Genomic DNA, 17,588 nt, shown 5'->3' on the forward strand with positions numbered 1-17,588 from the left:
AAAATATACTTTGCAGAACACACGCGACAGTAGTCAGTAAGCATTTTTTAGTAAGTGGCTGTTGTTGTGAGATAAAATTAAAGAAACAAAAACATGAACTAGAAAGCGTTTTTATTTTTTATAGGGTACAAAATTACTGCTTGGACGAATATCCAATCAACTGGTGGAGGTAAAATTTCCCCTTCGGGTTCAAAATTTTGTTTAACTTTAGAGATGTGATGAGGTTGAAGTCATAATGCATTATAGGGCGTTGGCAGACCTTTATAAACTCAACAACAACAATATTTTAATAACTTGAATAATTGCCAACTAATTCAAACACCACATTTATTCATAGGTCTAAAAGAAAAATATGTTTGTGCAAAAGTTTGTTTTGAAATTCACTTAAAGGTTACTAGTTTAAAATATGAACATTTCGAAACGGAAACTGTTAAAGCCTAAAGGGATTATATTTCAGCTGGATTTATATCAAATACTAAGTAAAAATTTGATGAAAGGCACAATCATGTCTATCTCAAACCTTTGTTCAAATCTTTTTATCATAATTCAATATATTTAAATTACTTGTATTCAAGCTTGGAAAAACATCTGCTGTTATTGAAGGGGAAACCATTATTCAGAAATAATTGATTATGTGTCATGTTAACTAGTATTTTAAAACATTTTAAGTTAAATGGATGCTGACTGCTTTACTGTGTTTTACAACAACCACTGAATCAAAATGAGCATGTTTACGATGGGTGACCAACATAAAATTTTGTAGAAGTTTGAAAGGGAATATTTGGCTATTTAAATCAGTTAGACATTGTAGAAATTAACTGAATTTATTATTACAAATATAGATTTATGTTGGTACCTAAAGGCAAATAGATTATTTATTAGATGAAAATTGGAAAGATTATATTGCTATGCTTTCATAACGTTGAATGTTAAAACTGAAAGTTTTATGTTTATTAAGGATACCAAAGATTAAGGATACCAAAGATCAATTTGTGAGAACAATTGTAACATTTTACTGTATGGTTCAGATGTGAAAATAATTTGTAGAGATGGCTCATAAACAGAATCTGTAACATTGGTTGAGAAATCAGCTGAGAAATTTGTGTTATTGATCACTATTATTGGCAAACATGAGAAATGTAAACATCAGCAATAGAATAATGGGGCTGAGTCACAAGCATCCTGTTCCCAGCCAATGATTGGAGTCCCAGATAGTCTGTATTCATTTTATTGGGAAATCTACAAAATAGAAAACTGTTGTAAATCTTGTTTAATAAAATCAGATTTTTTGTTTTTCATTGTTATTCTTGTGGGGAAAATCTGCATGACAAGTAAAAAAATGTTGTAGCTGGCTAAAACAACAACATTATATATATGTGCAAGTAGACTTTTGTTGTGTCTATAACATGATGAAAACACAAAGTGAGTTTCTTTAAAAAAAAAAAAATTGATGGATATTTTTAACTGAAAGGAAAAGTTCTAACCCCTTGGTAAGTCATTAAAAGTTTTTTTAGGAAACAAACATATTTTTACTTTTCTTTATTTTATTTTTATTAATTATATCTTAAATCAGTTATGATGAAAATTATTTCAACTAAGAACATTTCAGAGTGAATCAGACTTTATTTTTTTTTTTTTTTTAAAAGGTTATAATTTTTTTATAAGCTTTGACGGAGTACATTTGCATGAAGACAAAGGAAAAACACCTTTTGCCAATACAAGCATTGGAATAGAGTTGTCTTTCAATTTAGCCCCCACCCCAGACCACTTTGACAATATTTTCATATTTTCCCCAATTTTTGTATAAAAAAAGCCCCTTGAATTGTCCTGCAAAGTTAACATTCAGTGGTATTTGATGAAATTCTCAGCCAATTACTACAGGCTATCATCCAGACAATATTGATGATCTGTATGGTCTTTAAACAAGAGGTCAATTGGCTTCATTTGGAATCAATTAGGAGGCTTTGTATGGGCACTTGAGCTAACAGTATTACTTCAGCATTTATTTGTTAGTCATCCTGGTTTTGATATTCTACACCAAAATACTTAAATCCCTCTATTTCTACTTACCTAGACTTCAAACGAGAGAAGCAAATGCACTATTATTAGTGTATGTTACTGGCTTGATTTATATTTTTGGCTGTGACATAGTGCTTAATCAGCAATATTAAAATGACGAGCAATTTGGTAATATATAGCTCACGTTTTACAAATTAAATGAACTTTTTCCTTAGATTAACTGTTTCTCTCTTGGAATAACTTTGTTTTATATGTATTACTTGAACAATTACCTACCGTAAACATACTGCTCCAGATTTTCATGATATCCCATAGTTAGGAGCAGAATTCTAGACGAAATGTGAATCTTGAGTATAAAAATACATTGGATTTTGTCAAAATGTCCTTATCAATTGTCTTGCTTATTGACGAGTAAGATTATTGTAAATCAATTGTATTCTGAATAGTGTAAAGTAGACAATTCAAGGCCGTGATTACTTCCCTTTACAATAATAGATCATATTCAATTTTAAGGGGAGGTCACTAAGTTGGTGCTGTCATTTGTGTGGCATCCAGTTAAGCACCTACCTAAAATAATACCAAAATACATAATACCAATAACAAAACTTCACTTCTTTGGATACTAATTGTGTTGAAATGTTTTATTTGCTAAATACTCCTTGTATTTGAATTAAGCATCTCTGAATGTTTTTTAGGGTGTAACATATTCTTTGTAAAATTCTTTTTGACCCAAAACCTTATTTGGAGCTCTGTACTAGAACTACCTTAATTAATTTTGATATTAATTAGAATTATCAATTGTGTTAGTGTATGCCTATTGCAAATAATTCAGAAGCGTCTATTTATGATAATCTCGATCATGTTTATCTGTGATCCATTTCTAATAATCAAAGTAATCTTCCCTGGAACTTTTATTGTTGTATTTATTATGATTACTTAAATTCTTAAATATGATTCACAATATCATCAGTTCTAGAAACATGGGATTGACACATAAAATGTATTTCATCAAGTCAGGCTTTACAAATCCTATAAAAACAAATAATCTGGCAAAAATTCAAGTCTTGGCATCTTTAGAGAAATTATAAATGGGTACAGAGTCTGGTTTTAAGATTATTTTTTCAGATAATTCATTGGAATGTATAGTTTATGTTCTCAGCATGATTATGTAAATAGTCAATGTTTATGGTTTTATAATGGACTGATTTATAGATATAATAGTATATTTCCTTGGTTAAATTCGACATCTCTGGTCCAAATGTTATGTTCCGTGCTTTGAGTACTCATACTTTCTTGCTTTGAGTACAAATACTTCCTTGCTTTGTGTACACATACTCATTTGCTTTGAGTACACATACTGCCTTGCTTTGAGTACACATACTCCTTTGCTTTGAGTACACATACTTCCTTGCTCCGAGTTCACATATTGCCTTGCTTTGCGTTCCTTGCTTGAGTTCACATACTTCCTTGCTTTGAGTACGCATAATGCCTTACTTTGAGTGCCTTGCTTGAGTACACATACTGCCTTGCTTGAATACACATACTGCCTTGCTTTTGTAAACATACTGCCTTGCTTGAATACACATACTTCCTTGCTTGAATACACATACTGCCTTGCTTGAATACACATACATGTACTGCCTTGCTTGAATACACATACTGCCTTGCTTTTGTAAACATACTGCCTTGCTTGAATACACATACTGCCTTGCTTGAATACGCATACTGCCTTGCTTGAATACACATACTGCCTTGCTTGAGTACACATACTGCCTTGCTTTGCGTGCCTTGCATGAGTACACATACTGCCTTGCTTGAATACACATACTACCTTGCTTGAATACGCATACTGCCTTGCTTGAATACACATACTGCCTTACTTTGAGTTCACATACTCCCTTGCTTTGTGTGCCTTGCATGAGTACACATACTACCTTGCTTTGAGTACACATAATGTCTTGCTTTGAGTACACATAATGCCTTCCTTTCAGTGGCTTGCTTGAGCACATATACTGTCTTGCTTTGAGTACACATACTTTTCTGCTTTGAGTACTGTTTGGGGTGATCAATGTAAAACATGTTGTGTAGGTTTGTTTCCTTTATTAAAAGTCATACATACAATAACGACACACAAGAAGTAACGTTACGCAAGTATCAATACATTTCGCGCATTACGTCACTCTCGTACATCGCATTACGTCAAAATACCAACATTCTCCCGGCCACAAATGGTTTTAAGGTATATTCCCATAAAGTCTATTAAGCGTCCACTACTTCAAGTAGGTATAATTCTTAAAAACGTCATTACCGGTAATTAATTAGTTTGTCTACAACTGCAAGGTTCCACTGCAATCTAGGTTTGAAATCATCTTGGAAAATCACAATGTCCCCTCTGCGGATCCTCTGGTGGTGGGTACCACTGGCAGTTGTTCGATGAAACCTCTGTTTTCCTGTCCTGTATAATATCCCCATAATTGTTCTGACATTCTCCATTATGCGACATTGCGCAGTATACACATTGTCTTCTTAACGAATCATTTTGTGATGGATTCTGATGGCCAAACATGTCACGGTCAGACGATTTATGGGCACTTGTAAGTAATGCGGCAGTTGGTTGGAAGGTAAGTTGTTCCTGTGTCTGACCAGTCTCCATAATCTCTAGTTCTTTGTTTATTGCTACGAGAAGTTCAGACACTGTCCAACTTCCGGTTCCATGTTCTCTGGCTATGTGACGCCTCATTTCCTGTGGAAGCCTCTCAAGGATTATGGGAATAAGCAAGTTTCCATAACTGTCTTCACCTAACGACTCGAGACCTCTGATCGAATTTTCTAGTCGATCATAGAAATCACGGAGCTCTCTAATGTTGTTGGATGGTGAAGGCAACTGTAGAAGTGTCTGCATGTATGCAGTTGAAATTTTGTGCTTTTGTCCAAAATGTTCGTTCAACAAATTCAGAGCTTGCCTATAGTTAGCATTGGTTAATGTGAAACCTTCAATTGTTTTTGCTTCATCTCCTTCTAGCAAAGATTTTAAATACCAAATTTGTGCATGTCGGATAACGTAGGATTTCCCTGAATGGTTGACTCGAATGAATCCCAAAATGTTTGCCACATTACAAGTTTGCCGTTGAAAGACGGAAGGGACAGTTTCCGCAATTTATGGTAGTATGAAGGTGTGATGACTTGTTGCAATGACTCGATGATCCGCTGTTCTGGTCTAGATGACTGGTTTTTGTTTCCTTATTCTGACGGTGGAAGTCGCTTCGGCGGGAGGTGTAGTTGTAGTGGCGGAGGTAGCTTCGTCAGATGGTGCTCCTGAAACATCAGGGATTACAGCGGCGGACACAATGGAAGGGATAACTGATGTTACCATTGCTAAGTGCCTTTTCTCCCTCTGCAGTCAAAGTTTCAAACGTAAATTATACGCGTTCGTCTCTTTCATCTAACATGTAGTGTTGTCAACATCTCTATGTGATACAATTTTATCGTGAAGAATTTTCATTGCATTGATAATTCTATCAATCGAAAAGACAATAAATTCAATGTCATTTAATTCATAACTCTCCTTTATGGTTTCAAGCTGTACAAAGTGATCTTCTATGAATTCTCTGTGGCTGTCTCTCAGCGCTATGAGCTCCCGTAAATTCATGATATATTCTGGTCACAGCACCAAAATGTTTGGGATGTTCACTGTAAAACACGTCGTGTAGGTTCGTCTCCTTTATTGAAGTCATACATACAATAACAACACACAGGAAGTTACGTTACGTAAGTATCAATATATTTCGCGCATTACGTCACTCTTGTACATAGCATTACGTCGCGCCAAAATCCCAACAAGTACACATATTGCCTTGCTTTGAGTAGACAAACGTGCTTGCTTTGAGTAGACAAACTTGCTTGCTTTGAGTAGACAAACTTGCTTGCTTTGAGTAGACATACTTCCTTGCTTTGAGTAAACATATTACCTTGCTTTGAGTACACATACTGCTTTGCTTTGAGTAATCATACTTCCTTGCTTTAAGTACACAGTGCTTTGAGTGAAAATACTGCCAAACTTACAAGTACACATACTGCATAAGTTTTAACACAAATGTTACCTTGCTTTGAGTGCAAATACTGACCTATTTTGCGTTCAATTACTGTCCATCTTTCAGTATAAATGAGTATAATGTTTAGTGCTTTGTTTTGAATACAAATGTACGAATACTGCCTTGTAATAAGAATAAAAAACTGCCTTTTGATGTTTTTTGTACAAATACTGCCCTGCCTTGAGTACAAAACGGCCTTACTTTGAGTACAAAATGGCCTTACTTTGAGTACTATTCTTGCTTTGGCTGGAGCATGAATCCACCTTACTTTGAGTTTAAACACTGCTTTGTTTCATCTATGAATTCTGCCATGCCTTGAATACAAAAACTGCCTTTCTCTGCGTACAAATAATGCCTAACGGCCTCATTTTCACATTTTAGACACATGTATACATGTTTCTTCTTCTACGCTTTATTCCAAAGATGTAATACAGTAATTTGTTGGAAAAAACCCCTCTTTATTCTCAAGTTTACGGTACAAAGGAAAAACACATGATGTATCCATCAGATTGTTATGCTTTGCATTTTATGTCTGTCTGATTGCTGCTTTTTTAAGAACTCATTGTACCGGGAGGTAAATAAAAATGTCATTGCACGTTGATGTGTCAGTTTGTTTGGGCGCCATCGGGCCTGATTTCGGATGAAGATTACATGAGAAAATGACTTAAAAGGTGTATGAAATGTTGCAAATTTGATAAGGTGTAATTTATAACTAAATAGTTTTGGGCGTTAGAAGAAAACACTTTTGGGGCCCACCTGAGTTACCTTGGGGGCATGTGCCACCTTCCCCAGAAACATTTCAAAAGCGATTTGGGGTTCTCCCCCCAAGAAAAAGTTGGCTTACTTAAGATTCAAATAATGCATTTTGGTGTATTTTTTTCTCTTCCACATTAACAAGAAATGTTTACTTGGGCAGTTCAAGGGGTGGGGGGATGGGGTTGTGTACGCTAGCTGTATGCTCCTCTTCCCCTTGCCCGACAACACACTCATTAATCCCTAATATACGTGAAAATGCATGTGCAGCAAAGTTCTGTTTTGAATTAATTTATAAAAGGGTCCCTAACACAGCTTTGATAAATGAAGTTCTCTTAACAGTCAGTGATCTGTTTTTCTACTTAATAAAGTGAATGCTTCAGGATTCGGAGGCCTTAATTTATTTTAATTTGATTCCTATTGATTCCATCTGAAGTAAATGCATGGAAGGAAAGAGGGACCCCTGCTTGCATTAGAAAAAGTCAGACAGTTCTGAGAGTTGATGAGTATTCCAGCTAATCCTGGCATTTGATATAGGTATGATAATTGCTGAAAAAGAACCCTGCTGGTGTCTGCTTTACTGCCAAAAAGGAGAGAACATGTCTCACTGCCATGGCTTCAATGTCAAGGCTTAACTGGTGGGTTAATATAAGTTCATTGGTAATTGTATTTTGGTACAATTCAAACTTTGGCATAGATGGCATAAATGTTTACCATGTCAAGCTGACATGAAGAGCACATGTTTCAGCCAAGGAGCTTCAAGGTCAAACGTTAGAAGTCACATGAGTTGACATGCATACACATTCCTTCAAGATTAAGGTCAAACGGATTTGGGATCAAAGGTCATATGGCCATTTTTGTGACCACACGATAACTATTCAAAAAAAGATTTCAAAACAATTTGCAAACACAGTGTAAGAAATACACATAATGATGTAAATAAACAATATTAATGGCTCTTGCCCGTCTAAACATTGTGCACATATCATCTTCAGAATCACAGCAAGAAGTCTGCTGCAATTTATCCTTCAACCTGTGCAATTACCTGCATGGTAACTCACAAGATTACTAGACTAAGCTTTCCTCACCCCCTACTGGTAGTGATTATAAATGAATCTGTGCCATCTCACAGAGGTGGGATTTCAAGGGCCTATTAGAGGAATTAGCTGGAAATATACCATGTATTCCTGTTTTTGTCACTCATGATAAGGTCTGATAAGCCCCTTTGAATGGCCAGTTATTGGCCATACTTTTACAAAGAAGTTAATAAACATATTTTTCGGGAGCATTCACAAATTCAATATGAAATGTTTGGTATCAGTCTTGTACAGAAATTTGTTGAAGGAAAATAAAACATTTCTAGGTTTTTCAATCCAGATTAAGAAAAAGAAGAGAGGGTGGGCAGTTTTGGTATTTTAAAGGGACTGTACACCAGATTTGCACCAAAAAAAGTTTTTTTCTGTAACGAATCTCAGGACAATTATCTAATAGAATGTGTTATGCTTTTATATCATAATTGTAAAAAAAGTACCAAAATGTAAAAAAAAAATTGTGTCGGAGATCGGGTTCGAACCCGTGTCGCCAAAACTGCAGACCAGCGTCGTATCCACTGAGCCACAACGGCTTACTCTAATCGGGTGACATAATTAAGCTATACACCTACCTCAGTAATATTACGTGATAACACCATCTAGCCAATCACACATAAGGAATGGATTTTACCTGGTAGACATACCCAGTAATCTTGTTTAATGGAAAAATACGAAAAAACTGCTAAACTTAAATAAATTGTAAACTATGTGGTACTTCAATTAGTAAGTTTCAATGCATTGTACACATCGATGCCAAGTTTATATCAGTTTTCGACAGTTTTCTTTTTTTTTTCGCTATTTCATCAGACAGAGTACAGCCCCTTTAATATGTTTCCCAAATTTCGACTTCTCTATCTACGTAAAGGCAGTATTTTTTTGTAATTATGGTACTGTATGTGTATAAACCAAATGGAAACGTTCTAAAACATAGAACATTATAAAAACAACAACATTGGTTTGTCTGACACTAGGAGCATGAATAATCAGTCGGATTCATCAAATGGTATTCATCATCTATGTTATTGTCAAAAGGACATTTTGAAATAAAAACTTGATCACTAATAACAATGTCATAATTGAACTAGGTCATTATTGTCTGTCTATGCTCTATGAAGTGACAATTTTATTGTTCTTTAGAGGACATCATGGGTACTTTCTCTTCTATGAAATGTTGCTGGAAGTCTGTTGAGACTTGTGCTAATGTAATGATTATTGAGCATTTTAAAGCATGTCAAGGGTAACTTATTAAAAACAAGAATGTACCAACTCCATGATCTTGTGTGTGGTGATAAATTAGTTATGCCTTTATTGTGTAATTCATACACTACAGTGATCTTACATGTGCATCTGCAGAAGTCATTTTGCCTTGCAGCAATATTCATGAATTTAATAATTAAGGGTAAAATAGGAATATATTTTATCTGCTTCTTAAGTGAATGGCGCTTAGAACCATTTGGCTCCCACCCTCACTAGTTGTTTATTCCTTTGTCCCATTTGAAGTGTAATGAGGCGGAAAATGTCTAAGTGACATCTGTTGGTCTGATTAATGAATTTTAAATGAAGTTTGAAAGGTGTCATCTCACTCATGGGCCTTATGCTGTCCTTGACATTGTTATTGGAGTGTTTTTATTTCAATATCTTCTTAAACAAATTTTGCACAAACTCTTTCAAATTGAATCAGAAAATAACAATTAGAATTATACAGAAAAATATATGAAATAATCCGATAAAAATTTGTTAACTTGTTTGAGAAACTTTAGCAAATGTGTCACCGTGTGACTTTCTCTTCCAAATTCTGTTAGAAAATTTATTATTCTTTTTTTTGGTTACATCTTATTTTTCTATGATATTTACTTTCATAATTTCCTAAAGAGACTTTTGTCAGTCTTTCTAATTGCAATTGAGTGTTTTGACATTTCTGATAAGATTTTACTGCTTCCTCTTCTTAATTATTATCAGTTAATTATCTCAGATCATAATCATAAACCTTACTCTTTGAGACTTTGACACTTCTCAATTATCTCAGACTTAATCTAATTGTAAATTTTATTTTTGACAATAATTATTTTTGAGTGACACTTTCTAAAATCTTCGATCATTATCTTTTTATCACTTAATTCTGATTGGTAACTTCTACTCTTTAAGTTAGTATATAAGTATGTACATTTTTCATTTAAAAAAAAGAAGAGAAATATATACATTAGATATACATATAGACTAGGAACTTTGTACTTTTTCTTTTACTAAGGAAATATCTTTGAACTACTTTTTTTGTGACTATATAATTAATTCACTTACTTTCATAACTTAATATATCACATGGACTATTGAATGTTTCTTGTTGAATAAGTCTTTGGATTTATCTTTGTTAACTATTCAACTTAAATGTGGAATTAATAAAGAACCAACTTTTAAACATCTTAATTGGACTTGAGTTGTTAATCAAAGTGAACCATTAAACGTGATCTGAACTTAAACGGTAACTCGCAGTTGTGCCAGCTAATTCCCCAAATTAATGGCCAACTGCACGTGCTCCTTAGACAGTGTGGCTCGGGCTCGGTGACCACCCCTACTATACCGGAGTGTATATGCTGGCCCGTTCCCGACGCTGCACGACTTAACTGGGGTGCGCGGTGCCATATGGTGGAGAACAGCGGGTAATCAATTTCTACATTGATTTGATCACCGACATCAACTCAACGGAAACATCATCAGCTGAGACAACTTCACGTTAACCATTTCAGCTAGAAACAAGTCTTCTTGAACAGAAGGATTCTACTGGATTTAAGTGTATAGTGGGTGTCAAGTTCTAAATTAAATAGTTAAATGTGATATAAGTGTTCAATATGAAATGGATTAATTTTATCTATACAATCAATCATAAAAGCTTCAAGATTCAACATTCCTGGTAAGAAGATTCCTTCAGTTTCAACAACAGCTGATTTGCGTCATCAAAACTGGACATCAACCCTTCAATTAAACATTGTTTGGTAACCACTGTGTTCCTGTTTTATCCTGAGACCATCCTGCTGATTGAACTCTAGGAAAATGTACAAGTTCTAAGTTGCTGGTTGAGCCAGTCACACTTCTTTGTTCCAAGAAGATGGCTTCCAGAAAGAAAATAGGTCATTCTTGGCAATGCTCCAAGAAAATTTGCAAGAAATATGCCATTAATTCAATAGAACAACCTACAAGACCATTTACTCCAGTGCTTGAGAAAAACAAGATAAACATTTCAATTAACAGCAAATCTGTGGAATGTTTAATTGACACTGGAGCTGACATCAGTTGCATCAGCAAGTTTCTGCTAAAATCAGTTGCACCTAATGTGGAGATTAAACGGTCCTCCTTGATGACAATAGTTGGTGCTTGTGGGGAAAGACACCCTGTGCTTGGAACAGTGGAGCTTGAATTCAACTGTGAGGAACATTCATTTAAGCAAATATTCCACGTTTTTGAACATTTACAAGCCAAAATTATACTTGGCGTGGACTTTCTGATCAAGAACAGTGTGACAGTAAAATTTGGTGAAGTTCAAGTTCCAATTGAAAATCACAATGGAATTACATGTGCTACCATTTCCACAGAGAAAGTGTTTCATCAACAAACTGAATTGGCAAGACCAGTTACACAAACCATAGTGCCACCACACAGTGAACATTCATTTCAAGTAAAAATCAATGGATTTGCAGATGGTTCAACTATTTTAATTGAGCCCATGTCAAACACTTTAGGAAAGAACCAATTATCGGGATGCAAGACACTCTGTACAGTAAACAATGGTCAAGCTCGCTTTAGGGTCTTAAACCCTACTGAACTACCTGTATTTCTAAGCAGTAAATTAGCAATAGGCAAAGCTCAATTAGTGGACAATGATTTGTGTTTTGATTTTGAAGAGGAAACATATGACATTAACATTTCCAATATAGATACAGCAAATTCCAACTTAAATCTTACATATGACAAAAACTTGGTGAATGAACTGGGAATCAACCTGGACAATAATGGAAATTTAACTGAACCCCAAAAATTACAAACTTACAATTTATTAGCAAGAAATCGGGATATCTTTGCCAAGGATTTATCTGAAATTGGTGAGACAACCCTTCATACACACGAAATCTACACCAAGCAGGGAGCTCGACCTGTGAGCTCTGGTCCATACCGCCTGTCTCCAGAGATGAGGAAAGTTTTGGATGGTGAATTGGATGAGATGAAAAAGAACGGGTTCATTACTGAGAGTAACACACCCTGGCATAGCCCCGTTGTCATGGTGAAGAAACCAAATGGGGAATGGAGGGTTTGCATTGACTATCGCAAACTCAATGAAATCACCGAGCCAATGTCATACCCCATTCCTCATATGACAGACGTCTTCGACACCTTGGCTGAGTCAAAGGCTACCATCTACTCTACTTTGGACCTCCGTTCAGGCTTTTGGCAGGTTCCTCTTGGGGAAGAAACTAAACACAAGAGTGGCTTCATCACGCACAGAGGCGTCTTTGAATTCAATAGGTTAAGTTTTGGGATGACCAATGCTCCAATGACCTTTCAGGCCCTGATGAGCAAAGTACTCCGAAACCTCAACTACAAGATTGCTTTGGTCTACATTGATGACATCCTGATTTTCTCCAAAACCTTTGCCGAACATATCCATCATCTAGACACCATCTTCAATAACCTGCGACAAGCAAATTTGAAACTTCATCCAACCAAGTGCAAGTTTGCAACAACCAGTGTTAAATATCTTGGGCATATTATTTCAAAAGACGGGTTAACTACATCTCCAGAAAATATTGAGAAAATAATGAAAGCTAAATCACCAAAATCTGCCAAAGAAATCAAACGCTTTTTAGGAATGGCTGGATATTATCGAAAGTTTGTGAAGGACTATTCTAAAATTTCTCAACCCCTCCAAGACCAACTAAAGAAAAATGTAAAATTTCAGTGGACTCAAAAATGTGAAATCGCCTTTCAAACACTCAAAGAAAAATTAACTAGTGCACCAATCCTAAAATACCCAGACTTTGACAAACCATTTGTACTTTCAACCGATAGTTCAGAATATGCAATAGGATATGTGTTAACACAGAAATACAACAAGAAAGAGCACCCCATCAGCTTTGGAGGACGATCACTGCGTGAAAACGAATTAAAGTGGCACATCACAGACAAAGAAGGGCTTGCATTAGTGTAAGGAATACAACATTTTAAACATTACCTTGCAAACAAACATTTCATCATCTACACCGACAATATTGGCATAAAATATCTCCAAAAGATCCAAGACTGTCAAGGTCGCCTTGGGAGATGGAGCATTCTACTACAAGGCTACGACTTTGAAATCCGCCACAGAGCTGGTGCTGCCAACCACACTGCAGACTTCCTTTCACGTCAAGAATACAGCTCTGAACAAACAAAATATTCTACAGACCTAGCAGACCACATTGGTTCTATAAGCGCTTCAACAAAAACCTACATTCAGACATCATTCCAGTATCCTGATGAACCAGACGTAGTTGTTTCACCTATAACAGCCATTCAAGACCCACCAGACAACATTAACATAGACACCATATTCAATGCTCAACAATCTTGCTGTGATCCTCAACACCTCTACAAATACCTGAAAACCAGAGAAGTCCCTGATAATGAAAAACTAGCTAGAGCGGTAGCAGCTGAATCCTACAACTACATCATTGAAAACCAAGTTCTCTACCACTTCCACACAAAACGCAACAAGAATCGACCACAACATGAAAGAATCGTCAAATGCATTGCCATTCCAAGAAAACTTCGCGACGACCTACTCAAGTCCTACCATGATTGTCTAATAGGAGGAGGACATCAAGGCTCAGAGAGAACTTATGAGGCCCTTCGTAGTAAATACTTCTGGCGATCAATGTATACCGATGTCAGGCAGTATATTCAATCCTGCGAAGTGTGCCAACAATCCAAGAGAGCTTTCAATAGTAAGCCACCTCCTCTTCACCCACAGCCAGTGGATGACATCTTCAGTCGCTGGCACATGGACATTCTGAGTGGACTACCTACTACAAAGGAGAAATATAAGCACATTCTTTTAGTGGTTGACAGCTACTCAAAATGGTGCGAGTGCTTCCCTTTGAAAACACAAGAAGCCCCAGAAGTTGCAGCTGTCCTCTACCGGGAAATCATTTCCAGATACGGAGCTCCAAGGACACTTATCAGCGACAGGGGAAGGAACTTCATGTCCCATCTTGTGAATGCCTTATCTGAACTCTTCCAGATCAAGCGCAGCTACACCAGTTCCTATCATCCTCAAACCAATGGACTGGTAGAGTCTAAAAACTCTTTCATTCTTCAATCATTTCGTGCCTACTGTAAAAATCAGCAAGATGACTGGCCAGAATATCTTCCTGGAATTATGATGGCATACCGTTCAACTCCCGCAACCCAATCAACAGATTACAGTCCCTTTTTCATGTTATTTGGACGAGAAATGAGGCTCCCTATCGACACTGTGTTACAACCAAAAGATCATCTCTCTCCAGATATCAAACTGAACCTCGCTCGAATTACACAGAATGTGGAGATATGTCGCAAACTTGCAGGCGAAAACATACAGCGGTCACAGGACAAGTACAAGAAGCAGTATGACAAGTGGTCTAAACTTCCCACCTATAGACCAGCTCAACGTGTTTGGCTTTACTGCACTAAAGTACCACCTGGGAAAGCACCCAAGCTACACCGCAAGTGGGTTGGTCCCTACTACATCACTCTGGTTGGACCAAACCATACATACAAAGTGCGACATCAGGCAACTAACAAAGAGGTACAATCCCTTGTCAATGCCAAGAGGCTTAAACCATACTACGATCCTGAAGAAAGGCCAACCAATATTCCTGATGATCTACATAATGCAGCAGATGAGCTTGATCCTGATCAATTAAATGACAACCTAGATGATGATATTGAAGACACTGATCCTGCACCGGACAATACTTCTGACATTCAGCAGCAGCCAGCTACAAATTGTCCTCAACATAATAATCAAGCTCTTCAACAAAATGACCATACCGCCGACAATCAAGTTGAACAGCAACGACAACTGCAAGATGAAGCAACTCATCAAAATCCAGTCAATGTTAAAACAGGGAAACCAAAGATGAAACCCAGAACTAACAGACCATCAACAGCAGACAAAACCAAAACTGTTGCATCAAAATTTCAACCTCAACATAAGCAGCACACCATTAAAGCTACTCTACCTATGAACAAGAACCAGGAAAAACAACCTAATGTTAAGCAGCATCAGATTCACAGTAACCCTCAAGCATCTTCACCTCAACCAGGACCGAGTGGCATCAACAAAACTCCAACATGCCCAGATTGCAAAGAACCTGTTTGTCTCAAACTACCTACTTCAAGAATTCAACAACTTGAAGCTAGCAAAAGACAAAATGGAAAACTTTACTACAAAGTTCGTTTCCAAAACAAGGAATTTGCTTGGTATGTTCAGTGCAGAGTTCCTGGACACCTCAAACGAGAATTTCACGCCTGCAAAGCAATGCACGGAAAGAAACGCAAAAGACCACTTCGGCAACACCAGCACAAGTTCTTCAATCAAGTTAAACCTGCAGTTAATTACATTCAAAAACAAAGCTTTCAGCAAAACCCTAAAATCAATAGAAAGAAAAAATCAAAACAAAACTACAACCAGCCTTTCCAAAAATACCGGAGCTACAATAGACCACATTTCGAAAACCAACCACATCATCAACAATATGCTGACATTATCCATGAACAATCATTTGCCTCGTCTCCTTTCGATGACAACTTCCAGGCCTTCGAAGAACCATACTACAACAACAACTTCCAGACCTACCAACAACCTTCTTTCAACAACCACTTTCCTTATGAACCTCAATGTCGCAACAACTTTGAACCTTACCATGATCCACCAATCTACGACAACTATGATGAACCCAACCAAAATGAATGTTTTCAATATTGCGATCACTATAACAATCATGCACGCTACAACCAGGTAGAAGTAATACAAAGTATGCTGGAAAATTGTGCTAAAATTACTAAAACCTTGGACATATTAGCTGCACTAAAGAAATCTTAGAACTGCTGATTTAACTATCATTTTTTTTATATTCTGCTCTTCGATTTTCTAAGGGTTAATTTTTAATTTTTGAGCCAACGCTCAAAATTCTGAAATATGCTAAAGATATTGCAACTTTATTGCGCAAAAAGGTTGGTTTTATCGCATGTATACCCTTATAATATCGGATATTGGAATCAAAATAAAGTGAAATGAGTTAAACTGTATAATTACTTCATAATCTTGTATACATGTATATGTTCTTTAAAGCTATTTTGTATGTGGATCCACACTGTACATATCACTGTATATAGCAACTTGTATTGTCATTATTTTTCATTTGTATTGTATTGTTACATGGGTGAACATTGGTCATATAATTTTCATGTTATGTTAAACTTCAATTATAGAATTAGTAAAATCAAAAAAAAAAAATTTCTACTTATGATAATGATATAAATGTTTAATTAAGTTCGGGACGAACTTTTTGTGAGCAAGGGGGAATTTGTCACCGTGTGACTTTCTCTTCCAAATTCTGTTAGAAAATTTATTATTCTTTTTTTTGGTTACATCTTATTTTTCTATGATATTTACTTTCATAATTTCCTAAAGAGACTTTTGTCAGTCTTTCTAATTGCAATTGAGTGTTTTGACATTTCTGATAAGATTTTACTGCTTCCTCTTCTTAATTATTATCAGTTAATTATCTCAGATCATAATCATAAACCTTACTCTTTGAGACTTTGACACTTCTCAATTATCTCAGACTTAATCTAATTGTAAATTTTATTTTTGACAATAATTATTTTTGAGTGACACTTTCTAAAATCTTCGATCATTATCTTTTTATCACTTAATTCTGATTGGTAACTTCTACTCTTTAAGTTAGTATATAAGTATGTACATTTTTCATTTAAAAAAAAGAAGAGAAATATATACATTAGATATACATATAGACTAGGAACTTTGTACTTTTTCTTTTACTAAGGAAATATCTTTGAACTACTTTTTTTGTGACTATATAATTAATTCACTTACTTTCATAACTTAATATATCACATGGACTATTGAATGTTTCTTGTTGAATAAGTCTTTGGATTTATCTTTGTTAACTATTCAACTTAAATGTGGAATTAATAAAGAACCAACTTTTAAACATCTTAATTGGACTTGAGTTGTTAATCAAAGTGAACCATTAAACGTGATCTGAACTTAAACGGTAACTCGCAGTTGTGCCAGCTAATTCCCCAAATTAATGGCCAACTGCACGTGCTCCTTAGACAGTGTGGCTCGGGCTCGGTGACCACCCCTACTATACCGGAGTGTATATGCTGGCCCGTTCCCGACGCTGCACGACTTAACTAGGGTGCGCGGTGCCAAATGTATTTGAAAAGAATCGTTGTTAGCCAACTTAATCTATACTGTATAATTTATTTATGTTTTCAAATATTAAGTCTACAAAAAAAGCCCAAAGATGACATTCAGCAGACATTAAACCACTAAATGACTAAGTCTCAACAAAAAATACATGAATGTACGAGA

At 35.9% G+C, this 17,588-nt stretch overlaps 1 protein-coding gene across 2 annotated transcripts in view; it reads left to right on the plus strand.

Annotated features, from left to right (window-relative positions):
• Positions 1–370: 370 nt before the first annotated feature.
• LOC128217046 (uncharacterized) overlaps positions 371–17,588 on the plus strand; it is a 67,205-nt gene continuing 49,987 nt past the window's right edge. Inside the window, exon 1 of one of the 2 annotated variants that reach the window (XM_052923871.1) lies at positions 371–479. The gene's annotated coding sequence lies outside the window, so the exon portion shown is untranslated. Of the gene's footprint in view, positions 480–1,316; positions 1,491–17,588 lie in introns of those variants that run through there. The other variant, XM_052923866.1, reaches the window with a different exon arrangement.

The sequence above is a fragment of the Mya arenaria genome, chromosome 14 (assembly GCF_026914265.1).
Source record: "Mya arenaria isolate MELC-2E11 chromosome 14, ASM2691426v1".
Lineage (NCBI taxonomy): Eukaryota > Metazoa > Mollusca > Bivalvia > Myida > Myidae > Mya > Mya arenaria.